Source organism: Odocoileus virginianus, unplaced genomic scaffold (assembly GCF_023699985.2).
Source record: "Odocoileus virginianus isolate 20LAN1187 ecotype Illinois unplaced genomic scaffold, Ovbor_1.2 Unplaced_Contig_1, whole genome shotgun sequence".
Classification (NCBI taxonomy): Eukaryota; Metazoa; Chordata; class Mammalia; order Artiodactyla; family Cervidae; genus Odocoileus; species Odocoileus virginianus.
Genome location: NW_027224318.1, coordinates 2,980,320 through 3,008,081, shown reverse-complemented (window position 1 = coordinate 3,008,081; position 27,762 = coordinate 2,980,320). Strand labels below are relative to the sequence as shown.

Genomic DNA, 27,762 nt, shown 5'->3' with positions numbered 1-27,762 from the left:
AATATTGGGTTCTCAGCCTTGCCACCCTCTGCTGTCCCCATCAGCTGATGCGTTTCTTTAGCTCAGGTTTCGATAAGGTGAAAAGAACAGTCACCGGGGTTACTCAGACCTGCAGCTCGCGACCTCCTTGGTGGTTAAACTTGGAGAAAGGCCGCAGAAGACGCTTGTAAGCACACACAATCCCTCTGAATGAATCGTTTTCTTTTCCTGTAAAGGCTTTGGCTTTTTAAAATCGAAGAAGCTTTAAACAGGGCTCTCATTGGGTCATCCTTTCGGTCCATTCGGGTCTAGTTTGGAAGCTGACGACTGGAACAGAAAGAACCTTGAACTCGGTGCCTACTTTGGTCTCGGTGCTGCTGCTTCTCCCCGTCCTCAGCAGGGATTACGAAAGAACTTGGTGTGCACGGCAGATCCCCGAAATTCCTGGCGAACCGCTGCGCTTTTCCACTTTTCTGTTCAGGACCACTAAATGCTGAGATGTGGATGCATACCGAAATAAAATCAATTCGTTGTGAAAAAAAAAAGAAGTCCATTTGCAACATTTTTATAAAGTACCTTTGATATGTCAGTTGACAAAATTCAACATAACCTATCTCATCTCATCACCTTACTCCATGACAGATCGGCTTCTTCATTTTCCTCTTTCTGATGAAGAGGCCCTTTCTCCTTTAGGTCACCCAGACTTGAAAGTTGAATTGTTTCTGATAACCTCCACTTTCTTCTCCTCGGGATCAACTAATCACTAAACCAGGTGTTTGCTCTTCATTATAATGTTCTGGAACTCTTATGTCTCCATTTCCCACTTTTCCCACCTAATCCAGGCCTTTATCATGTCAGACACGGACCACTGCAAAAGCTGAACTGACTTCGCTCATTCTTCTGCGTAGTGACAGTGTGAAGAATGGCTCCCTTTTATTCCTGTCCCTCCCATTTAAATGCATTTACCCATTTCTTGTGTACACATTTATTAGACATTGGGGCAGAGGGGAGTGTTTCTTGTCTCTTCCAACCTCTTTGTGAGCAACTTAAAGGCAAAGATTATAGTATCAACTCCCCCATCATTGTCCACACAAATATTACGCAAATACCATTTAATTGCTTTATAGTATATAAATATGTAAATAGCTGTTAAAAGTGAAAGTAAGTCACTCAGTCGTTTCTGCCTCTTTGTGATCCCATGGATCCCATGGAGCCCTCCAGGCTCCTCTGTCCATGGAATTCTCCAGGCAAGAATACTGGAGTGGGTTGCCATTCCCTTCTCCAGGGGATCTTCCCAACCCAGGGATCGAACCCAGGTCTCCCACATTGCAGGCAGATTCTTTACCATCTGAGACACCAGGGAAACCCAGGAATACTGGAGTGGGTAGCCTATCCCTTCCCCAGGGGATCTTCCCAACCCAGGAATTGAACTGGGGTCTCCTGCATTGCAGGCGGATTCTTTACCAGCTGAGCTACTAGGGAAACCCTTAAATAGCTGTTAACTAGAGATCAAAACCATTGAGTCAGTTCACTTATTTCACTTATTCTCTTATTTCATTCTTATTAAATGTAGGTATGGAATATTTTTGTAGCACCATAGTTATGTGAAGATAATTATATGCAACTTATTAGAACCAAGACCAGCACATTGAATTCATCTGGATGGTCTTGTGGTAAAGTATTAGAAATTTGTCATTTGAGAATCTTCCAAATGTATAGGATGCTACTCCAAGCAGAAATCTATTGGCAGACAAAATACCCTGAGTTCGATGCTTCACTTGCAGTGTTAGGCTGAATGGTGTTTGGCAGCAAAAATCCATCCAGAGACCTCCAGAGACTCATTAAAAGTAGATTAACGCTGAAGCATAGCAAAATGGTTTCCATTTGGACTATGGTGCCAACTTAATAGATACATGAAAAATAAAATGATTAGTTCCTTGTAAAGACATTCATCTAACTAGGCAGTTCCTAAAAACAGTCAATGTGTATATACACTTTTTAGGTCAATGTATTTAACGTAATTTCTTTGAAACATAGGACCTAAACTCAAGTGACAGGAGAGATGACCCAAAACTAGGCCACATATGTGCAAGAAGAGTAAAAATTAATTATATAACTTTAAAGTTGAAGTACTAGCACATAAATATGCCTCATTTGTATGACATAATGGAGAAGGAAATGGCAACCCACTCCAGTGTTCTTGCCTGGAGAATCCTGTGGACAGAGGAGCCTGGTGGGCTGCTGTCCATAGGGTCGCACAGAGTCGGACACGACTGAAGCGACTTAGCATGCATGCATGCATTGGAGAAGGAAATGGCAACCCACTCCAGTATTCTTGCCTGGAGAATCCCGGGGACAGAGGAGCCTGGTGGGCTGCAGTCTATGGGGTTTCACAGAGTCGGACACGACTGAAGTGTCTTAGCAGCAGCAGCAGCAGCAGTATGACATAAAAAATGAGAACAGTCACTCTATGGGAGAACCACTTACTGATGGATACATAGCTCAGTGGCTCCCAATCCTGTATATGATATGCATTTATGTCAAAACTCAAAGCAAGTACAAATCTTTTTCTAATCACTAGAGTAACTCATTGTCATTGTAGAGCATTTGGAAAATATATAAGCACAAAAGGAAGATGAAATTTACCTGAAATCTTACTACTCAGCTATGACTCCTATTAACATTTGGTGAAGCTATGTAATTTTAATATATTTTGTAAATAGGGATCTTATTGTGCATACAGGCAAAAGACATATTTTCTACAATCAAAAACACATTTCATTTTCTTATGTCACCGATGCCACCTAATTATTATCCATACATCTGCTCTTATAAATTTTATTTATTTTGTTGATTTTTATTAGTACTTTAACAGGGAAAGTCAAGAGCATATGTGTTGTCAAGATAATGGTCTGATGTTTGCTTTGGCAATTTTGCCAGCTATTATGAAGCCTCTCTTTAAAAGACCTCACTGAAGCCATAGTAACATCTTATGAAATAGGAAGCACGTTGGTAGTCGCCAAAAGGTGTCAAGTAGGCCCGTTTCAGGGAAGATTACGGGTCTTCTTGGAGCCTGTTTGGCAAGGAACATTGGAACATGAGGCATTGCTTGCCTGGGAATTAGGAGATCTGAGTTCTAATTTTGACTCTGCCACTAAATTACCACTAACCTCATTTTCTTACCTAGGTATAGAATTAGGGGGGTGGGTATTAGGAGAGAAAAAATATTTGAAATGATCTGAAAATTCATCAAAAGCCTATTATGATCTAGACAGAAAGTACAGGTGCTCAATGTATTGCATATTGGATATTGATTGATTGAACAGCATATCCAGGTCAAAAAGTTGTTGACGAAGCAGTTATAGCCACAACATTAACTGGAAATGTGGGAAAAGAAAAAGAATGTGTCAACCCTTTAAAAAATGCCCTCCAGTGAAAAACATAACATAAAGTTTTCTTTTGCAACTGTAAATATTTGTGGATAGTTCTCAGATAACTCCAGGTCACTGATTTGCTGAGGTTGGAGTCTTGACCTCCTATTGACCCCTTCATGTCATAGCATTCCTTTTACTTTGGTTATTTTTTATTTTTCTAATCTCATAGCAATAGATCAACACAGGCCCATGGTAAATACCAAGGGAAGTCTCAATTAGGGTGTTTCATTATATTAAGGCTTTGAATGATAATACCATGTGTCCAGTTCATATTATTAAAGTTATGGTTAATCTTTCCTGAACTACATCTGCTTTCCTGCATTCCTTTCAGAAGGGACTAGGAGAATAATTGTTGTGTGCATGAATAAGGTTTACTAGTGAGACCTTTTGGTTTGGGGGACTCAACTTTATTGACTCAAAGTTGGAGAATAACATTAGACCCCTCAGCTGACAGTTATTGTTGTTTAGTCACTGAGTCGTGTCTAACTCTTTACAACCTGGTGGACTATAGCCCACCAGGTTCCTCTGCCCATGGGATTTCCCAGGCAAGAATACTGGAGTGGATTGCCATTTCCTTTCCAGGGAATCTTCCTGACCCAGGGATTGAACCCACATCTCCTGCATTGGCAGGCAAGTTCTTTGGCCACTGAGCCATCAGGGAAGCCCACAGTTAACAGATTAGATTATAAATGATACAAGGGACAGAGCTCTGACAAGGCTTCACAGTGATAAAGTGTTGGGGCCAGAGACAGGCAAAAAAATTTTTAAAAAAAGGAATCTCAAATCCCTGTCACAGGGATCTCTCAATTTTCACCACTAATCACATCCATACTCCCAGAATAAGAGAGAAAATTTCCACTTTCCTACCCATCTACCCTTTCCCCTGCACTGCTTCTGTGTTCACCTTCTTTAGACCTGGTTTCTCTTCCTTTGATTCATATTATTTCTTGGTTTCCTTTGACCACTTAGAACACAGAGTCAGCAAGAAGTCTTTGGGGGTGAGAAGAGACAATACCAGTCTGGGAGAATCAGAGCTTTTGCCTGTGAAGTGCATTGCCCTGCTGTTCCCTGTTGCTAGCCATAGGAAATCAAGAAAAAGGGATCCGGTGTCAGATGAAGAAAAGAGTGAAAGAGAGGAAGCATCAAGTGTCTTTTTTATCTCTCAAGGATCTATGGGGGTCTCTCTCTCTGAAAGACATGGCAAAACATGAGGGCAAGTGACAAAGCCCTGTCACATGTAATTTCAAGTTTGGCAGCAGGAGAACAGATTGAATGACATGTAAACCTTCCTCACTGAGACTTCGAGTCACATACCACTTGTTCCCAGAAACACAATCATAAACTCCAGCTGAGGACTTTCTAGAAAAGAACAAGAATTTACATGGAAGTTGTGGCCAGTGAATAGCATTTCCAGGGAATAATGCAGTGTAATAAGGGCAAGAGACATATAGAGAATCAGCCAAAAGCTCCATCTTCTTTCATTAAGTGTTCTGCCCATGCCCATGAAAATTTCTCCAAGACAGCTTTTGGCAGAGCCTTGGAAGAAATGAAAATTCAAGTTCCTGCCTAATGATGGAAAGCAAAGAGTTAACTAGATGTCTGCTAAAGCCTGTCTTCAGTCTCTCCTGGTCATACATCTCTCTTGGTCGCTCATCCTAGGAGTAATATAATAACAGCTTCCAACAGGGCTGATATCCAGCTATTACATTCCTGTACAGTCCTACCTATTGTTTGCATCTGTTCTAATCATCCAGTGCCCATTTAGGCTATCATACTTCTACAGGCAATTTTTGAAAGAATTTCCTCCCATGATTTTGCCTGAGATATGCTGCTCATAGACAAGACAACCTCTTCCAGAGACTCACTGGAGAGGTCTAGGGAACGCACATAAAGGAAACTGCCCTATTTCACATTTGACAGCCCAATACTGCCAGCTCCTCAAGGGCTGACAAAGTTAATAAGCCACAGAAGACTTGGGGAATGTGTACATGTAAGTGAAAAGGACTAATAAATCCCAGCAGGTTTAGGACCGTCAGGAGGCATGTATGCAGCCTCCCTCATCACCTCTGTCTTCTCTTCTGGCTGAGTGGAGTTCTCATGGCTGCTCATCTCCACCCAAAGTAGGGACCCCTGGATGAGACCCACATCCTACTTGGTTCCTTGAGATTTGGAAGCATTTCGTGTCTCTGGCCACATGGCTCTGACTAGTTTGCTGCTGCCTTTGCAGTCCAGCTCATGGTGGTTGTGTTAGGAGGGTAGCAGCAGAGAATGAAGCCAACTTGTTCAATCTGCGGGGTGAGTGTGAGAAAAGTAGCATGAAAATGCAAGCGTTCTCATTCTAAAATAGAAGATTAAATCCATTCCTATAAGCGAGTATAGGCAGGTCTTGGAGGTTCATGATTCCTGCATGGCCCCTCATTGTGTGGGTACAGCCCTTCCAAGAGGCAGAGGGCTGGGCTGTAATAACCAAACATCTTTTTAGTTTGATATACTGTTGTCCAGCCACAAAGACCTGGTTCAAAATGTTCCTGAAACTCAGAGAGATGGGTGCCTTACAAAGTGGGCTGTCTCACAGTTTGATGAAAATTGCAGATTTTAGAGCCCATTTCAGATCCCAGATCTGCCCAGTTCAGATCCCAGATCAATACACATTGAATATGTATTCTGTGACTTCAATAAACGTGGTCTCTGTTTTCTCATTTGTCAAATGGGACCAGTAATAGCACCTATTTACTAAGGCTGAATGGAGCTTAGCTAGAATACTGTATATAAAGCCCCTCACACAAGGATCTGGCACATAATAGGTGCTCAGTAAGTGGTATTCACTCCTCCTCCACTTTGCCCTATTTTTTTCTTGGCTTCTTGGAGTACAAGGGCTTAAGTCATAGAAACACACATGAGCCTGAGAAGGCCAGGAAATGAAGGGTGACTAAGCGTGACACTTCTTTTCTCCAGACTGTAGGTAAAGATAAACCGCTGCTGCCTTGTGGGCTCTGAAAGGTTCTTCTGTATTAGTCTGGGCACACAGAAGGGAAGTTAAAATAAATAATTTTTAAACCAGAACAAGAAGCAGGAGGGAAAGTGTCATGACTTCCCAAGTTTCCTTGGTCTCCTCTGCGCATCTTTGCTCTGAAGACTTCAGCCAGGTGGGCTGGAGAGGGCATGGGCCTTGTCAGGGTTAGGATATGCTGTGGAAGCTCAGTGGCCCCCCAGCTTCACCCCCAAATGCCTGATAAAGATCTCCATTCATGAAGATCTCATAAAGACTGATCAGAAAAGTCTAAGAATTGGAGAGCTTAACGAAAAGTCTTTACAGGCAGACATTTTGGGGAATAAAGAAGAAGAAAACCAAGAAAGAAAGATGCCAGCAGCAGTATTGCCAAGTAGGCTGCTCTACTTACCTTGGGTAGAGAGGGAGGTGGGAGGGGGGATCGGGATGGGGAATACATGTAAATCCATGGCTGATTCATGTCAATGTATGACAAGACCCACTGCGGTATTGTAAAGTGATTAGCCTCCAACTAATAAAAATAAATGAAAAAAAAAAAATTTATGTTGAATTTTCTTGAAGATAAATTAGAAATGTAAAAGTATTCACATCAGGATTTCTTTCAATAGTGTGTTTTAGAAGGGCTTTTCTCCATATGTAACTCCCATGAACATATCTATTGCGCAAAGTTAGGAAGTCCTATACAAAGAGAGAAAGACATGATGTTTTATGAAGAGCCAGGGAGAGCAAGCATGAGCCAGACACAATTCTTTCCATTCGTTCCAATGCCTTCTGGGTGGTTTTCATAAGCTACAGATCAATCACAAAGAGAAAGAGTTATCCAATGGGCTGAAAATAAAAGTATGTCTCCTGAACTGTCTGTTTGGAATCAATCATTGCCATAACATTGCTATGTGCACCAGAATCTCTGGCAATAAGTATTACATTCAGTAGCTATATATTATTATTAAACCTATTTAATAATGATTCTAGGGATCCAAGCTGTCCACATATAGCAGCTATAACTTTTTGCTGATAGAGGAGAAATTAGAAATGCAAGAAGGAAATAAAATTAATTTATATTAAAATTAAAGGAAAGCATTAGCTGACTTCATTAAGACAAGTCAGAGTCATTAGGAAATCAAATTGCATGTCTAAGATCACAAAGCCCACAGATAGAGCAATAAGTATGAAATCTATTTCTCTTCTAAATCTATCCAATATTACCTCAAACCCCTGCCAGAAACATAATTCATATCCTCATTCCTCTTTCCTAGTTAGAGTTTTAAAACTTTATATAAAAGACTTAAAACTCAACATTAAAAAAACTAAGATCATGGCATCCGGTCCCATCACTTCAAGGCAAATAGAAGGGGAAAAGAAACAGTGACAGATTTTCTTTTCTTGGGCTCCAAAATCACTGCAGATAGTGACTGCAGCCATGAAATTAAAAGACTCTTGCTCTTTGGAAAGAAAGCTATGACAAACCTAGTCAGTCTTTTCAGTCACTCAGTCATGTCCAACTCTTTGTGACCCCATGGACTGCAGCATGCCAGGTTTCCCTGTCCATCACCAACTCCCAGAGCTTGCTCAAACTCATGTCCATTGAGCTGGTGATGCCAACCAACCATCTCATCCTCTGTCATCCCCTTCTCCTGCCTTCAATCTTTCTCAGCTTCAGGGTCTTTTCCAATGAGTCAGCTCTTCATGTCAGGAGGCCTGAGTATTGGCCCTTCAGCATCAGTCCTTCCAATGAATATTCAGGATTGATTTCCTTTAGGATTGACTGGTTTGATCTCTTTGCTGTCCAAGGGATTCTCAAGAGTCTTCTCCAACACCACAGTTCAAAAGCATCAGTTCTTCAGCACTCAGCCTTCTTTATAGTCCAACTCTCACATCCATACATGACTACTGAAAAAACAATAGCTTTGACTAGATGGACCTTTGTTGGCAAAGTAATGTCTCTGCTTTTTAATATGCTGTCTAGGTTTGTCATAGCTTTTCTTCCAAGGAGCAAGCGTCTTTTAATTTCATGGCTGCAGTCACCATCTGCAATGATTTTGGAGCCCAAGAAAATAAAATCTGTCACTGTTTCCATTTTTCCCCATCTATTTGTCATGAAGTGATGGGACCGGATGCCATGATCTTCATTTTTTGAATGTTGAGTTTTAAGCCAGCTTTTTCACTCTCTTCTTTCACTTTCATCAAGAGGCTCTTTAGTTCCTCTTTGCTTTCTGCCATAAGGGTGGTGTCATTTGCATATCTGAGGTTATTGATATTTCTCCTGGCAATCTTGATTCCAGCTTGTGCTTCATCCAGTCTGGCATTTCACATGATGTACTCTGCATATAAGTTAAATAAGCAGGGTGACAATATACAGCCTTGATGTACTTCTTTCCCAATTTGGAACCAGTCCATTGTTCCATGTCCGGTTCTAACTGTTGTTTCTTGACCTGCATACAGATTTCTCAGGAGGCAGGTAAGGTGGTCTGGTATTCCCATCTCTCAAGAATTTTCCAGTTTGTTGTGATCCACACAGTCAAAGGCTTTGGCGTAGTCAATAAAGCAAAAGTAGATGTTTTTCTGGAACTCTCTTGCTTTTTTGATGATCCAGTGGATGTTGGCAATTTGATCTCTGGTTCCTCTGCCTTTTCTAAATCCAGCTTGAACATCTGGAAGTTCACAGTTCATGTACTGTTGAAGCCTGGCTTGGAGAATTTTGAGCATTACTTTGCTAGCATGTGAGATGAGTGCAATTGTGTGGTAGTTTGAACATTCTTTGGCATTGCCTTTCTTTGGGATTGGAATGAAAACTGACAATTTGGAGTCCTGTGGCCACTGCTGAGTTTCCCAAATTTGATGGCATATTGAGTGCAACACTTTCACAGCCTCATCTTTTAGGATTTGAAATAGCTCAGACAGTGTATTAAAAAGCAGAGACATCACTTTGCCAACAAAGATCCTTATAGTCAAAGCTATGGTTTTTCCAGTAGTCATGTACAGATGGACCATAGAAAAGGCTGAGCACCAAAGGATTGATGCTCTCACATTTTGATGCTGGGGAAGCCTCTGGAGAGTTCCTTGGATTGCAAGGAGATCAAACCAGTCAATCCTAAAGGAAATCAACCCTGAACATTCATTGGAAGAACTGATGCTGAAGCTGAAGCTCCAATATTTTGGCCACCTGATGCAAAGAGCTGACTCATTGGAAAAGACCCTGATGCTGGGAAAGATTGAGGGCAGGAGGAGAAGGGGCAACAGAGGATGAGATGGTTGGATGGCATCACTGACTCATGGACATGAGTTTGAGCAAACTCCAGGAGATAGTGAAGGACAGGGAAGCCTGGCGTGCTGCAGTCCATGGGGTCACAAAGAGTCAGACATGACTTAGCAACTGAACAACAACAGAATAAAAGGCTGAAATTATGCTATATGATAAGACACAAGTTTATTCTATGTTTTACTCCTGGAGTTGTGTTCAGGCCCAAAACACTCTACACAGTCAAAAGTAATTTTAAAATAAGCCAAGTCCTTACTTGTATTTCTCTTTGTTTTTCATTTATTTTTATTAGTTGGAGGCTAATTACTTTACAATATTGTAGTGGTTTTTGCCATACATTGGCATGAATCAGACATGGATTGACATGAATCAGGCATGGATTTACATGTATTCCCCATCCCAATCCCCCCTCCCACCTCCTTCTCCACCCGATTCCTCTGGGTCTTCCCAGTGCACCAGGCCCGACATTGCTGTATCAGTCAGAGCCCCAGTAGAATATAGACGGCATACTCAAAGGGTATAAGTCAGGAATGTTTTACAAGGGAGTAAGCAGGGTAAAAGAAACCAGCAAAGATAGTAAAGTGCCTGGATACTGAGAACAGAGGGAATCCGTTACTTTAGGATTGAAGGAGCCAAGGGAGGGAGGTGGTGTTACTAGAACGGGAGCTGTGGCAATGGGAGAAGGGCACCTCAGTGGGAACTGTGGCTCTTGTGAAAGACTCTGTGCATGTGTGCTAAGTCGCTCAGTCATGTCCAACTCTTTGAAACCCCATGGGACTGTAGCCCGCCAGGCTCCTCTATCCATGGGATTTCCCAGGCAAGAATACTGGAGAGGGTTGCCACGCCCTCCTCCAGGGGATCTTTCCAACTCAGGAATCGAACCAGCATCTCCTGCATTGACAGGGAAGCTGGTAAAGGACTGCAGTCACTGCCAAAAACCTAGCCAGCCTGCATACGGGGTGGGGAATCAAAACCCTACCCAGCTTCTTTTTGCACACCTTGACCTTATGCTAGTGCCTCCCTCTGGCTGAATCTGACTCTAGCCCCAGCCACAGACCCAGGAGATGTAGTACCTGGGGCCTCCGGGACTACAAAGCAAAGCAGAGAAAGGTAGAGAATGACCCTGCAAGAACAAACAGAAAATAACCAGCGCAAATGTGAACAGGAATTCATAAACCACATCAACACATCCTTGAAGTGTCCTTAAGGTGTTCCACTTCTTTTTCATCCGTTTCCTTCATAAATCACAGCTCTTCTCTCCATAACCCCTAAAAAGCCCTCCATCTCTCCGCTCTACATGATTCTTGTTAATGTCTTGTGCTCCTGCTCTTTACCCTTGATTTATTCTATGTTGCAAACCTCCAAGAGTAAATTTAATCAGGCAGAACCATCTTTCCAAGATGCAAGAAAAGAAGAAACTGACACATACCATACTAAAAGTCTCTTTAGCAAACAGCAGAGAAACACTAGAGGACTTAATTTATTAATCACTTTTGTCCTTTTATAATAAGATTTTCTAAAATTCTAAACTCACCACCCGTTCCTTACCATTATAATTAGCACACCTGTAAAGTGTCCTTATTCTTTTTTCTTTTCATCCTTAAAACACATGCATACACTCAAACATATAAAATGCTGTACAACTCCATTAAGATCTCAAGTTCATTGAGGAGAATGATACCTCTGATGGAAGCCAAGATTGACTAAGACTTTCACACTGAGTGGTACCATCTCTATCTTCAGCTCAAATGGCTTTTCCAGTTGCTGATGGGAGTTTTTCCTCATCATTGAAGAGAAATGCCAGGCTTATAATAAACACTGCCTGGAGACAGGAGCTAACAATATATTAAACCGAATTCTGAGAATCAATTAAACTACTTTATTGAATCAATGAGTCAAACTTTCATCAGGCATTCTCTCTAAGTCCCTGAAGCACAGCCATCCTTTCCTTGGGTACCCATTTATCTCAGTGTTTTCTCTCTTCTTGAATTATTGCATATTTCTGTCCATTTCCTATTTTTACAAAAGATGCCTGGTATATTTATTTGATAGGCCAGGCAAGTGGTTGTTAGCATAAGACCACGAAATAAAATTTGTTGTGATGAAAAGAAAGCAGAATTGTGTCCCGGGTGATATACATTTTTAAGGTTCTTTGGGTACATTCTCCAGAGACTTACCAGATTACTCTCCCAGTTTCAGCCTATCAGTATTCCCATTCCTCATTCCATTGCCAACATTAGTCATTCTGCTTCTTGGAAATTGTCTGAAGGACATAATCATGTTAACTCATGTTATACCAAAAATGACTCCTTTTGTTTTCTTTCTGATCTCCTCTTTCCCTACACTTCTGTAATGAACAGTTACTTTTGTTATAGGAGAAAAATAACTTATTTATGAGCAGACCTAAATAAACAAGGGAGTCATACTGATTTAATGGAAAGAACACTGAGCTAGTCACCAGAGATTATGGATCTCAAAACTAGATGTGCCTCAGAATCACCTGAATAACTCTTAAAAAGATCATCTTTATTGGAGAATGTCTCGGTTATGGCTTCTAGCCTCTATTACTTGATTATTCGTCATTCCCATGGCTGTTAACAAACCAGGCTTGGAGACAACATCTTTTACCATCATCCCTGGCCTGCAGAACAGAACCACCTTTCAACTCCTTAGTGATGCTAGGGCCCCTCTAGCCATCACATTTCTGAGATCCTTGGTAAATGGTGGGTGTTTTGGGTCCCCCTGGGGATAATTCTCTGATGGGTTTTATGGCCCCACATAATATATCTCTTATAGTATGCCCACACTCCTGAGCTTTAAAAAATTCTTTCCTCTACCATCTGCCAGGGCAACTCTGGCATTTCCACTTCCTATGACATGAGATGTATCTTTCTCTAGGTTTCTGAGACATACGAAGTGAATTTTTACCACTGATAGGAGCTTACAGGTATTAAATCCTGTGCCCTAAGAAAATGCTTTGAGTCAATTAATTCTTCATAACTCAAGCTTAGATTCCAGTTATTTTGTAGAAACATCTTCATAATCCAATCCCAGGGAGTACTATGGATTTTACAGGACATGCTACCAAATTCTTACAGGCCTTCCAGGTGTGATCTCTTTCCTCCTTATCAGACCCACCACATCCTGAGCTAGATTACCCTGGGATTTAACCCTGGTTGGAGAGGAGGTAAGGCCCCTCTGAGGGCTGAGGCGTACCTATTGCCTTGCATCAGAGAAAACTGCAGTTTCTTCCCTCATGGACAAAGTGCTAACTCTTATTCCGGAATGGTGGGCCATCTCTTGCAAGCTGTCTGAGGTTTCAGGGAATCTACAGAGCCAAAATCCTCAAGAGCATTTTCTCAGATGTCCCCATCTCATGTTTCAGGGACCCTCCCAGCAATAGATTTGACTTTGGCTGACAATTCAAATGTCTATGAGCTCTAGGATCCTAACTGTCAAATCCTGAATTTATTCCTCAGCTTCACCTGTTCTCCCACAGGAGATACAGGCCCCCTTGTAAGCTACCAAGGAGACTGTCTGGCTCTCACACCTGGCCTTTACTTGTGAACCACTCTTAGTTGCTTATTATCTCTCAGGGCATCAGTACACTTAGTAACAATCAACAACTCTTACTGGACTACATCAAAATTTGAAACTCTAACTCTTCAAAAGGCATTCTTAAGACAAGTGCACGAGTGCCATTCACAAAGATAGAACATATTCTGGGATATAAAGCAAAGCTTAACAAATTTAAAATGGTCCATACTATACAAAACATATTCTCTGACTGTAACAAAATTAAAGTAGATATCTAGAAAAATTAATATTCTATAAAATCTCCTGAGGTCAAAGTGGGAATCATAAGAGAAATGAGAAAGTATTCTGAGCTGAAGTATAACAAAAGCACAACATACCAGAACTCATAAGACAGCCAAAGCAGTGCCGAGAGGAAGATTTTAAACACTTAAGGTTTATACTGTAAAAGAAGAAAGATTTATCAATGACCTAAGATTTCACCAAAAAACAAACAAACAAAAAACCTAGGTGAAGAAAAAAAAATTTTAAATAAAGCAAGTAGAATGAAAAATATAAATGTGAAAGCAGCCAAAATGAGAAACAAACAAACAAAAAAGAGTAGAGAGACTAAATGAAATTAAAAGTAGGTTCCTTGAAAAAGTCAATATATTTGATAAACTAGCTGAACCGACCAAAAAAAAAAAATGACACTAATTACAAATATAAGAAAGATAAAGACCATTACAGTATACTAACACATATATATGGACTTTAGAAAGATGGTAACGATAACCCTATATGCAAAACAGAAAAAGAGACTCAGATGTATAGAACAGACTTGTGGACTCTGGGAGAAGGCGAGGGTGGGATGTTTCAAGAGAACAGCATTGAAACATGTATATTATCTAGGGTGAAACAGATCACCAGCCCAGGTTGGGTGCATGAGACAAGTGCTCGGGCCTGGTGCACTGGGAAGACCCAGAGGGATCGGGTGGAGAGGGAGGTGGGAGGGGGGACCGGGATGGGGAATACATGTAAATCCATGGCTAATTCATTTCAATGTATGACAAAAACTACTGTAATGATGTAAAGTAATTAGCCTCCAACTAATAAAAATAAATGGAAAAAATAAAAAAAATTTAAAAAATTAAAAAAAAAGAAATAGAGAGGAAATCACTATAGATTGTGCATATATTAAGATGATAATAAAGGATACCACAAACAACATGTGGCAATAAAGACATTTTACAACTAAGATGAAATGAATTCCTCAAAAGATAAAAACTTCTAAAGGTCACTGAAGTTAACAGTGATAACTTGAATAGTGCTGATATTAAAAGAAATTAAATATGTAATTTAAAAACTTTTAACAAAGAAAAATCCTAGTCTAGATGGCTTCTCATGCAAATCTTAAAACATATTTGAGGAAAGAATAACATTTCCGCACAAATTCCTCTAAAATCTGTAACAAAAGGAAACCTTTTCTAACTCAGTTTATGAGGCCAGAATTATACTGATAAGGATACCAGACAAAAACATTCCAGCAAAAGAAAACTACACAATAGTAACTCTCACATAAAAACAAATATACTCAATAAAACACAAATTAGACACAAAACACAAAAAATATAATCCAACAGTATATAAAAAGGTTAATAATGCATTATGACATAGTGGGGTTTATTACAGGAATACAGGCTAGTTCAATATTCAAATCCTAATCAGAAGAATTCACCATATTAACTGACAAAGGAAGAAAGCCATATCAACATCTCAATAGATAAAGAAAAAGCATTTAGCAAAATTTTATATCTATTTATGATAAAAAAAAGAAAACCCCCATAAATCAGACAGTAGAAAGGAGCTTCCTCAATCTCATAAAAGTTATATAAATTTACATTTCTCCAATTGATGATCTAATTTCATTATTTCTTTAGTCATAGAAAAAATGTCTTTTTCAGTTTATACTGAATTGTGACTTTTATTCACATCCTAAAAATCCACCATAAGCTTTTGAGATACTGGATTAATGGGAAATATTCTAAACTGACCAATGATTAAACATTGCACCAGACAGCCTAGAACCTCTTTGAAAGTGAAGTGAAAGTCATGTCTGACTCTTTGAGACAACATGGACTGTAGCCTGCCAGGCTTCTCTGTCCATGGAATTCTCCAGGCAAGAATACTGGAGTGGATTGCCATTCCCTTCTCCAGGGGATCTTCTCAACCCAGGGATCAAACCTGGGTCTCCTGCATTACAGGGAGATTCTTCCTTTAGCATGTATAATTTCTCCAGAAATTAAATGTCATGTCAATGTTTGGGACAGACATGGGGCTACACAAATTAGTATAGGAGACTAGGAAGTCTAACAGCATCTTTTTTTTTAGAGTTTTAACCTGTCCTTTCATATCACCTCAACTTTACCCATGCTTAAGTTTGACAAAGAAAGATTAGTTCAGATCTTGTTGTTATTCCCCTCTGTAGCTACTTAGGCTTCAGTTCTTTATGTTCTAAACGCTTTACCAATCTTCTATCTACTGTAGATCTTTCAGATTTTTGTTTTTTTCTCCTGCTGAGTCTTCTCTCCTGTTCTTTGTGGCTATGATTAATATGTGTCTTATTTCTTCATTGTTGTTTTAATGGGATTCAGGGTAACAGCATAGATGTTTTCATCTGCCACTTTTTATAGCCTTAGTGTGGTATAATTTATATAACATAAAATTTACCCACTCTAAGTATAGATTTCAATCATTTTAGTAAAATCAAAGTTGTTCAACTCTGAACAAAATTGTTCAGTCAGAACAATTGTTCAAAATTAAAGTCGTTCAACTCTCCCTGTAGTCTAGTTTTACATTTCCATCACTCCAAAAAATTCTTTCATGTTCATGTGTAGTCTAAACCCACTCCCAGATCCATCCCTAGACAACCAGTGAACTGTTCTGACTCTGAAGATTTATCTTCCCTGGAAATTACATTTAAAATGAACCATTCAATATATAATCTTTTGCGTTTGCCTATTCTCACTTAGCATTATGTTTTTGAGATTAATGCTTGTTGCAGAATGTATCAGTAACTTATTTCTTTTTATTGATGAATAATTTTGCAGTAAAACCACATTTTTTTTTATCCTTTCACCAACTGATAGATATTTGGGATGCTTCTAGTCTGTAGATACTGTGAAAAAAATGCACCAGTAAACATTCCTCCACGTCTTTGTGTAAACAAGTTTTCGTATCTCTCACAGATATCTAGGCATAGAATTGTTTTTGTTGTGTGGTATGTTTATGATTAACTATCTAAGAGTCTGTCAAATTGTTTTTTAAAGTGTCTGCAACATTTTTTATTCTCACCAGTGATGTATGACCATTCTAGGGGTTGCATTTTAGTGGTGTACCAATCTGATTTTAATTTGCATTTTTGTAATGAGTAACAATGTTGAGGTTTTTATTTCCATATATTTATTCACCCATCTCTGTATCATTTTTGTTGAAATATCTGGATCTTTGGACCATGTCTTAATTGGATTGCCTTCTTATTATTGAGTTATAAGAGTAATTATTCTTGATACCAGTTCTTTAGCAGATATAGGAGTTGCAAATATTTTTTGCATGTTATCTAATTGTCCCAGGACCACTTGTTGAAAAAGCCATTTTTTCCCTATCACATTAACTTCTCAACTCTGTCAAACATCAATTGACCATAAATGTGAAGGTAATTTGAGAATTTCAGTCCTGGGCCATTAATTGATATGCCTATCTGTGCACCACTCCACTAATGTCTTTACTAATACAGTAACTTTTGATTTGGGAAGTGTGAGCCCCCCAGCTTTGTTCTTTTTTAGTATTGTTTTGGTTATTCTGGGCCCCTTGCATTTCCATGTAGTTTTGGGGATACCTTGCCAATTTCTGCAAAAATGCCAGTTGAGAATTTGATTGCAATGAATCCATAAATCAGTTTGCCACATAATGTTAAAACTTAACAATCTATGAACATGGAAGTTCTCTCCTTTATTTAAATCATCTTTAATTTCCCTCAGCAATGTTTTATAGTTTTCACATGAAAGAGCTGCACGACTACTGTAAAATTTTTCCTAAGCATTTGTTTTCTTTTTGATGCTGTTGTGAGTGAAATTTTCTTAATTCTATCTTTGGATTCATTGCCTTTGGTTTCATCTTTGGTTTCATATCTTTGGCTTCATTGCCTTACATGAAACACTCTTTGATGGTCATTCCCAGCCCCTTTATGTAAAGTATTTATTGCATGTTAGTGTGTGAGCATATATATAAATATAGTTTCCCAGATCATTTCCAGTAACTCCATACACCCTTTCCCTGAAATATCCAAGGCCCAGTGGTTAAGAATTACTTTCATATAAACAACTAGGGCTTCCCCGGTGGCTCAGTGGTAAAGAATCTGCTTGCCAATGCAGGAGACGTGGGTTTGATCCCCAGGTTGGGAAGATCCCCTGGAGAAGGAAATGGCAACCCACTCCAGTATTCTTGCCTGGGAAATCCTATAGACAGAGGAGCCTGGTGGGCTACAGTCCATAGGGTCGCACAGAGTTGGATACGACTGAGCAACTAAACAACAATAACGAGCTACTAGGTACATTAAAATGTGATTTAAAAAGAGAGTAAATATTGCTCTCTGCAGTTAGATGCATGTTTTCTGGATTTAGATTATCTTAGTTGATTTTATTCCTGACCATCAAGTTTTATTAGAGAAGATACTTATAGTTGGAATTACAGTAAGTAGATAGGCTGAGAGGTGGAAATAAAATCATTCTGATTGAATACATCTGGGGCTTCCCAGGTGACTCAGTGGTAAAGAATCCACCTGCCAATGCAGGAGACACAAGAGATGCAGGTTCAGTCCCTGGGTTGGGAAGATCCCCTGGAAGAGGAAATGGCAACCCACTCCAGTATTCTTGCCTGGAGAATCCCATGGACAGAGGAACCTGGCAGGCTATAGTCCATGGGGTCTCAAAAGAGTCAGACATGGCTGAGTGACTAACATACACACACATGTAATAACCTATAAATGTGTCTGATCTTTACTCATGATAATAGAGTTCTTACTATGAAATCTTTTGTTAACAAAACCTTTTACATGTCTGTATACAACCTATCAGCTACAGATGGCCACAGGAACACACAAACAACTAGTTACCTCAGTGGTTTAAATCATATTTTTTTAGCTCACAACACTGGGTCAACTAATCTAGGCTGGACTCTGCTGGACAGATCTGCTAGTCTCAAGTTTCGCTTGCTTATATGTCTAGGGGTTGGTTTATCTGTGTTGAGCTCAGCTAAGAAGCCCTTTTGATCTCAGATATGTTTGCTCATGTATCCAGTGGTTGTTTGATCTAGTCTAGGATACAGTAGGCAGCTCTGGTAACCTCAGATATGCTTGTTCACACAAGTTGGCTGGGAGTTGGCTGATGCAGGCCAGGCTTTGCTGTGGTAGAAACTCCGCTTCACTCTTCTCTCATCCTTCTTTGGGGTCCAGTGGGCTATCCTGAGCTCGCCATGTTCTTCCAGCAACAGCAGAGGCACAAGAGCAAGTGGAAAAATGCAAACCTTTTGAGGACTAGCTTTGGAACTGGCCCTCTGTTACTTCCAGCTTATTCTAAAGTCCAAGGCAAATCATACAGTCCTACTCAAATTTGAGTTTGGGAGGATGCTACTGCAACACAGACATGTGGAAGGATGAGGAATTTGAAGCAAATAACACAATCTACAATGAAACTTTAGAAATAACTGACTATTGAAATTCCAAAATCAATATGACTTGGTCATGATCATGCAAACTCATACTTGGGAATCTCACCCTTAGACCCTCTCAAAATGACCTCCAAAAACCCAACTCATGAGAGTCAGATACTACTGAAGGTCTTAGTATTTGTGCCTTTGTTCTGCTTTCTGCAATTTAAGTAAATAAATACATTTCAAATATAGGGCTATACTAGTGTGCTGACCTATACAGTATGCCTGAAACTGCAGATAGTTATCTAAATGATGCTTTGAAATATCACAACAAATATATTTAATTTGATTTAAAAAATCAAATGGCTTTGTGCTTTCGAAATTGTGCTCGAAGCATTCTGATTACTATCTGCCTCTAATGGATGTGTGTTTCAACTCTCCCTAAGCCTCTTGTGTTAAGGAGGCTCTGAGTAGGATGTTCCTAGTTGGCAAGATTTCAAATAATCAACTAAATGGTAGAAAAATTTCTCAGTGTGGCACAGAAAGAGAAAAAAATATTTGACATGTAATTAGATTGTACTCACTTAGTAAATTTATTGGGAGCAAAGGGAAATTGCATTTTGAACAAATATATCAAGAAGCTAGTATTTTACTCTAATTTGTCATTTGACTATGAGTTTCTATTCAACTGTGACTAGGAAATTATTTCACTCAGTGAACTCTAAATACAGGAACAAATGAAAAACAAGAGTCAGTTTATGTTAATTTGAAATTTCTTACAAATATTCTTCTGTTAAAAAAACCTAGCAGTATTTCATAATCTGAAATGCTATAAGAAGTCATGTGATGCTCAAATAACACCATGTCTACAGATGCTGTGAAACCTAAGAGAATCATAAGTTTACTTATAGTCAGATATATGTTTGGATAAGAACAGTTTAAATCCTTCAGTACAAATCCTTATCTATTCACAAATCTGTTGATTCACTAAGGAACTGGCCATAGCTCCTTTTGAATAATTCATTTTAACAACTGGTTATTGGGTCCTCATTAGGTATATCACCTATGATAAGTGTTGTGTTCATCATCCAGACATGGCTTTGGAAGACTCAAGTCCAAAAAGGGAGAGAGACATTTAGAAAAATACTAATGATAGAACTGACGTTTATTGAATGCTTACTTTGTGCCAGGCACTGTGTTATGATAATTATATCATATAATCCTCACCACTCTACTATGACAAAGGTATTATCATTATTCCCATTTTACAAATGAGAGAACAGAGGCTTAAAATAGTTAATTAACTGGTGCATGGTTTCACAGCTAGGATAAAAGGCAGAGCTTCAATTTGAACACAGCTAGGATAAAAGGCAGAGATTCAATTTGAACAAAATTCTTTTGGACTCAGTATTAATCACCATTGTCCAATAGGTGATAAGTGTTCCTCAAAGGAAAGTGATACATTAAATAGTAAGGAAAGGGGCCAGAAAAGGGTGGGGTGTAGTAAGGAAGGGAATTCTAGGCAGAGGGATATATGAGCAAAGCTAAAGCTCTACAGAAGATATTCAGACAATACAAGGAATTCTGGCATTGCTGCTGCCTTCAGGGTGTGAAGGGGAGGGAAAATACATGGAAAGAAGCCTGGGAATAGAAGTTTGGGGTGAATTCGTCCAAGGTTTTGAATGCTTTTCATAGGAAATTGGACTTTGTTTTTAAAACCAATGGGCTGCCATAGAAAGTGATGTAGAAGGGGGATGATGAGTTTTAAATTATGAGATCTCTGCACTTACCTAAGGGGTGCTGCCATGTTCTATTATTCAGAAAGCTGCAAGTTCCCATTACTAAGGCATGCTGGCCTCAGGGTGGATGGGGAAGAGCGTCAGCTTGAAAAGCCCAGGCTTGGGCCAATTTCAGTACTAAATATTAATATATAGTGAAACTATCAAATCAGTACTATATTAATCTCCACATATAGATATTTATAAAAACTGGGCCATTTGAAAGTTGTTTCTCAGATGGATAAAATTGATAGTAAATATTCACTTTTGGGAATTAGGCTTCCCAGGTGTCGCTCAGTTGCTCAGTTGTGTCCAACTTTTGGCGACCCCATGGACTGCAGCACACCAGGCTTCTCTGTCCTCACCAACTCCCAGAGTTTGCTCAAACTCATGTCCATTGAGTCAGTGATGCCATCCAACCATCTCATCCTCTGTTGTCCCCTTCTCCTCCTGCCTTCAATCTTTCCCAGCATCAGGGTCTTTTCTAATGAGTCAGCTCTTCACATCAGGTGGCCAAAGTATTGGAGCTTCAGCTTCAGCATCAGTCCTTCCAATGAATATTCAGGATTGATTTCCTTTAGGATGGACTGGTTTGATTTCCTTGCAGTCCAAGGGACTCTCAAGAGTCTTCTCCAACACCACAGTTCAAAAGCATCAATTCTTCTGAACTCAGCCTTTATGATGCAACTCTCACATCCACACATGACTACTGGAAAACCATAGCTTTGACTATATGGACCTTTGTTGGCAAAGTAATGTCTCTGCTTTTTAATATGCTATCTAGGTTTGTCATAGCTTTTCTTCCAAGGAGCAGGTGTCTTTTAATTTCATGGCTGCAGTTCCATCAGCAGTGATTTTGGAGCCCAAGAAAATAAAGTCTGCCACTGTTTCCTTTGTTTCCCCATCTATTTGCCATGAAGTGATGGGATTGGATGCCATGATCTTTGTTTTTTGAATGTTGAGTTTTAAGCCAGTTTTTTCACTCTCCTCTTTTACCTTCATCAAGAGGCTCTTTAGTTCGTCTTTGCTTTTTGCCATAAGGGTGGTGTCGTTTCCATATCTGAGGTTATCACTATTCCTCCCAGCAATCTTGATTCCAGCTGTGCTTCATCCAGCCCGGCATTTTGCATGATGTGCTCTGCATATAAGTTAAATAAGCAGGGTGACAATATACAGCCTTGATGTACTCCTTTCCCAATTTGGAACCAGTCTGTTGTTCCATGTCCAGTTCTAACTGTTGCTTCTTGACCTGCATACAGGTTTCATAGGAGGCAGGTAAGGTAGTCTGGTATTCCCATCTCTTTAAGAATTTTCCAGTTCATTGTGATCCACATGGTAAAAGGCTTTAACGTTGTCAGTGAGGCAGAAGTAGAAGTCCTTCTGGAATTCTTTTGCTTTTTCTGTGATCCAATGGATGTTTGCCTTCCCAGGTGGCTCAATGGTAAAAAATCTGCCTGCAGTTCAGGAACCTTAGGAGACATAGGTTCGATCCCTGGGTCAGGAAGATCCCCTGGAGGAGGAAATGGCAACCCACTCCAGTACTCTTGCCTGGAAAATTCCATGGACAGAGGAGCCTGGCAGGCTACAGTCTATGGGGTTGCAAAGAGTCAGACACAACTGAGCACACATACACATACACATGAGTTACAAAGTGAAAGACATATGCCATCTATATAGAAGTGACTTCCAAGATGAATTGTTTAATGAGATGATGAGATATCACATTAGGACTAAAAATAAGCTTTTATATTCCACTGATCAGAGGATGTGATGGTTGGATGGCATCACTGATTCAATGGACATGAACTTGGGCAAACTCCGGGAGATGGTGAGGGACAGAGAGCCTGGCATGCTGCAGTCCATGGGGTGATGAAGAGTCAGACACAACTTGCAGCTGAACAACAACAATTCCACTGAAGTTCTTTTTTTAAAAAATAATTTTTATTGGAGTATAGTTGCTTTACAGTGTTATGTTAGTTTCTGCTGTACGGCAAAGTGAATCAGCTATACATATACATATATCCCCTCTTTTTTGGATTTCCTTCCCATTTAGGTCACCACAGAGCACTGAAGTAGAGTTCCCTGTGCTATACAGTAGGTTCTCATTAGTTATCTATTTTATATATAGTACTGTATATATGGCAATCTCATTGAAGTTCTTGTTTGTTTTATTACTTCCAAAATTCTCATCATGACTTCTTCTTATTCCTTGCTCAATGTTTTGTATGTACTGATCCCTCTGCCTGATAAGTATTTTCCCTCTCTTTTCCTGATTCAGTCTTAATTGTCATGCAAAACTTGGGTTGGTCATCATCACCTCCACCAGGAAGCTACCCTAGCATATTTTCCCTGCTCCATTCTTAATTAGGTGTTCATGTTGTGGGCAACCAAAGCCTCTTGTTCTCACTTCCAGCTTCTTTCATAGTCCCTCTTATACTGGGTTGCAGTATTCTCTTTACCTTTCCATGTCCCAGTGACTGTGAGCTCCAAGAATGAAAAGACAGGTCTCCAACTTTTGTATTATTTTCCCATGTAACCACATATGCAATAAAAGTATGTTGAAAGTGACTTCAAATTTTATTACCAAATGATCATAATCAAAACAGTATGGTACCAGCATAAAAACAGATATATAGACCAATGGAACAGAACAGAGAACCCAGAAATAAACCCATGCATTTATAGTGAATTGATAATCACCACAGAAGACTAGAATTGAGTTCTTTATATATAAATGCTTTATATATATATATATATATATATATAAATATATATAAAAGCCTTGTTATATGCAACATGATGAATACAGGAATTAAAAGTCTTTTCCTACCAACAAAGCATGAGGAAACAAGAAATTATATTTTCATATGCTGTATTGAGTTGATTTACTTTAGTAACATTTTTAAAGTTTTTTGCATTAGCTATCTCTTTAAAAAGACATTATCAACATAGCTTTCTCTCATATTGTATTAGTGCTCTCTTAAAATCCAAGCATTTCTTTTTAAGGCATCCTCAAGGATGAACATAGTTTAAGTACAAGGAGAGAAACCAACAGAAATACTTTTGGCACAGAAATTTTGCACTCTGCCAAAGTATAATTTATTCCTGGTGTCACATACTTAAGAGTATATATATATACATATATATATACATATGTATACATATATATATATATACATTCTCCTGTCAGAGCACATTGTTTACTATATCCCCATAAAGATGAAGAGAAGAAAGGTTAAATAACACACAAAGCCCATGATTTTCACATTTTGCAGAAAATTTAAGATGAGCATTCATCCATTCATTCGTTCGACTAACCTTTTGACTACAAATGCCACAATGGTGGGTTGGATTCCCTAGGAAGCCAGTTCTGAGATAGACATCATTGTGCAGGCTATTTACTAAGGAGTGCCTTTGAGATAAACACCTATTGAAGGGAGAAGAAAGGAAGTGGGAGTGGGCTGTGGAAGAGGTCAAGTTATGATGTAGCCCAATGACAGCCTTGTCTAACCCCACAGGGATCTCTGAAGCTATAGTTCCCCTTCAGAGTTGCCATCCTGAAGGATGCCATTACTAGGCCTGTATACTTCTAAATTAATTAATCATTGTGTCTCAACTACCTTGGGAAGGGAAGTGACCTTGAGCAAGGCAGTTCTATGTAGCTGAGGTGATTCCTGAAGGAGCTGACAACTGAAGGCTGTTTGTCAACAGTCCTCCCAATAGTAAGGGGAATAAATCCTTCACTGAAGGGGGATCTGGGTGGCATGTCATCTTGTCCACCCTAACTATGCACTATACCAGGGCTTGGAAACGTGAAAATAGGCACAACTCTTACCCTTGGAAAACTCAAAGTCTGAAAGATAGATTGTCTTGGAAGCCCACAAACAAAAATGTTTTGTTTTGTGGTTATGGTATTTAAGACATTGTTACAAGCATTTCATATGTATTATCTCTTTTAATGCCTACCAGGACCCAATATGGGTGGTACTATCAATATCCCCATTTAACAGAACAGGGAAAAGAATCAGTGGTAAAATGACTTGCCCAAGGTCTAATAATAAGTGGCGATGGACCTCGGATTCAAACTTTTTCAGTTTGACTCAAGTCTGATAAATGGGAAAACAGTAGGGACTGTAGAAACACACACAGAAAACAGGATCAAATTTGTTTGCATAACTCTGTTTCAAAGAGTAGAATCAGGGCTTCCTTGGAGGTCCAGTGGTTAAGAATCTGCCTGCCAATGCAGGGGACACAAGTTCAATCCCTGGTCCAGGAAGATCCCACATGCCACAGAGCAACTAAGCCCATGTGCCACAACTACTGAGCCCAAGCTCTAGAGCCTGCAAGCTGCAACTACTGAAGCTACACAGCCTAGAGCCCGTGCTCTGCAACAAGAAAAGCCCCCACAATCAGAAGCCCACAGACCGCAACTACAGAGTAGCTCCCAATTGCCACAACTAGAGAAAGTCCGTGCACAGCAACCAAGACCCAGCACAGGCAAAAATAAATGAATGAAATTTTATATTTATGTAAAAAGAGCAGAATCATTTCTAAAGTGATACAGAGTTGGGATTAATATACACACTACTAAATATAAAATAGGTAAGCAACAAGAACTTACTGTAACACAAGGAACCATACACAGTATCTTATAATAATCTCTAAAGGAAAAGAATCTGAAAAAGTACATATATTATATATATTATAAATTATTTATATATACATTTTCTTATACATATTTATATTGATTTGGCCAAAAAGTTCATTCACATTTTTCTGTAACATCTTGTTGGTCAACCCAGTATATATATATGACAGAATCACTCTGCTGTACACTTGAAATTAACACAACATTGTAAATTAATTATACTTCAGTTTAAAATTTAAAAATAGAACGAGATGCAGACGATGTTAGTTCTTCATCTGACAAGGCCACGCTCCTCAGCGTGGGCTTTTCCAGTGCACTTTATGACCTAGTCATTCTAGCTCTTCACCCTTATCTGTTATTCATTGCTTATGGCCTCTCTCATCTCTCGCCCCCTCATTCACCCACACTGTCAGGTTGAAAAATTTGAAGTTTCAGTACCCAAATACGGTCATGCTCTCTTAAACTTATGAGGCTTTGCACACACAGCTCCTTCTTCCAGGAATGATTTTACCAGGATGATCTGTGATCATCCAACCCCTATATATTCTTGAAGACTTGGTTCAAGTGCTACCGCCTCTCTGAAGCCTTCCTCAAATTTCCCAGGTAGAGTAAAACACTTCCTCCTATTCCTGCCCCACTGTAGCTTGTGCATAATTTTACAATAACCCATTATGCTCTTTTATAATTATTCATATTCATTTCTACTTCTTTCACCTTAAAACAAGGATTATGTTTTAATTATCTTCAGATTTCTAGGTTCTAAGCCATTTCTGGAACAAAGTAGAACATTAATGCACTTCCCAGGTGGCATTAGTAGTAAAGAACCCACCTACCAATGCAGGAGACATAAGAGACATGGGTTCGATCCCTGGGTTGGGAAGATCCCCTGGAGAAGGGCACAGCAACCCACTCCAGTATTCTTGCCTGGAGAATCCCATGGACAGAGGAGCCTGGTGGGCTACAGTCCATGGGGTCAGAGAGGGTCAGGTACAACTGAAGCACTCTAGCAGAGCACATCACAGAACATTAATATATTTTTGGAATGAATGGACGAATAAGTCTTTCTGGACTCATAACTCCACTTTATCCCCCACACCCAATCGGCCACCAAGTCTTGTGGCATCTGCCTCTTAGAAAAATTTCTGAATCTCTAATATTCCCTTCATTTCCGCAGGTAGTGCCTAGTTCAGTGCTTCATCATTTCAGACCTAGACTATGTCTGCAGCATCCTAAGTAGTTTTCTTGCCTTTAATCATGCCCCCTCCTCTCTCTGCTCAGGCTATCTTCTGCATGACTAGCAGAGTGATTTGTCTGAAACATAAATGGGATTACACCAATCTCTTAGATAAATCCTTTCCATGGATCCCAATGACACATAAGATAAATTTTATATTTTACGTTGCTTATATGGTCTGCTAGTTATTTGTCCCCTGCTGATCTCTGAAGCCTCATCTCTCATTATTTCCCTATATTCAGAGACAGAATGATAACAAGTGGTACTCCCTGGATGGCTACTAATTTGGCACCCCATCAAGTTGATATTCTTTAAATACATACTTCCTCGGCCATATTTTAAAGTGAGGATGGAAAGATATGAATTTCCTAATAATAAAATTTTTATGCTTCTTTACATTCAAGCTAAAGGATTTGTGACATTAATTTATTCCATACAATTTCCAAATTCTGACAACCTCTTGGGAGGCATAGTGAACCATTTAACATGTAGCTACTAGATGAAATTTCTTATTCCAAAGAAATAGTCCTATTCTTTGCTGCTGAATTTAGGTGACTGTCCTCTGACTGGTCGTGGGTTTGGTTGTGCCATCTGCCTGTAGTTGGAACCTGCAACTTGCGTGTGTGTGTTGCAAAAACTGTTCAACCATGACAAGTCAGCACCACCAGGAATATTTTTATTTCTACTTGAGGTACTGAATATTTCAGTCAAAGGGGATCTGATTTCCATTTTGCCTGTTATGTAAAAAACTGTAGATAGAAGCATGAATGAACTGGTGTCATTTGCTATTTAATATTTAACACTTTAGTGTTTTAGCACCCAGAATAGACTGACACCCCGTGCAGTTGCCTGTCTGCCCTCCTCCTAAATCTGATTCTGCCCCTCACCAGCTTGCTTAAGTATACCATATATGAGCAAGGACCCATGACTGCCCAGAAAACTCCTATTCATCTTTTTATTCTCAATCTGAGGGCCACCATCTCTATGAAACCTTCCCAAATTCGCCAGAAGACATAAGTTTCCATTGTCTGTTATATATATTGTTATTTGCTTTAGTCGATCACTTATCACACAGTATTCTTACTGCTGGTTTACATTTATCTTTTCTCTTAGGGCAAAAATATCTTTATAAATTATGAATACAAACAACACACTTATTTTTCTTAAGGTATATTTATTGTAAGTAGGTTTGATGAAA

At 39.4% G+C, this 27,762-nt stretch overlaps 1 protein-coding gene across 1 annotated transcript in view; it reads left to right on the top strand.

The window, feature by feature from the left end:
* Window positions 1-27,762, top strand: part of LOC110132083 (putative MAGE domain-containing protein MAGEA13P) — a 73,989-nt gene that overhangs the window by 25,045 nt on the left and 21,182 nt on the right. The gene's annotated exons all lie outside the window — the stretch shown is intronic.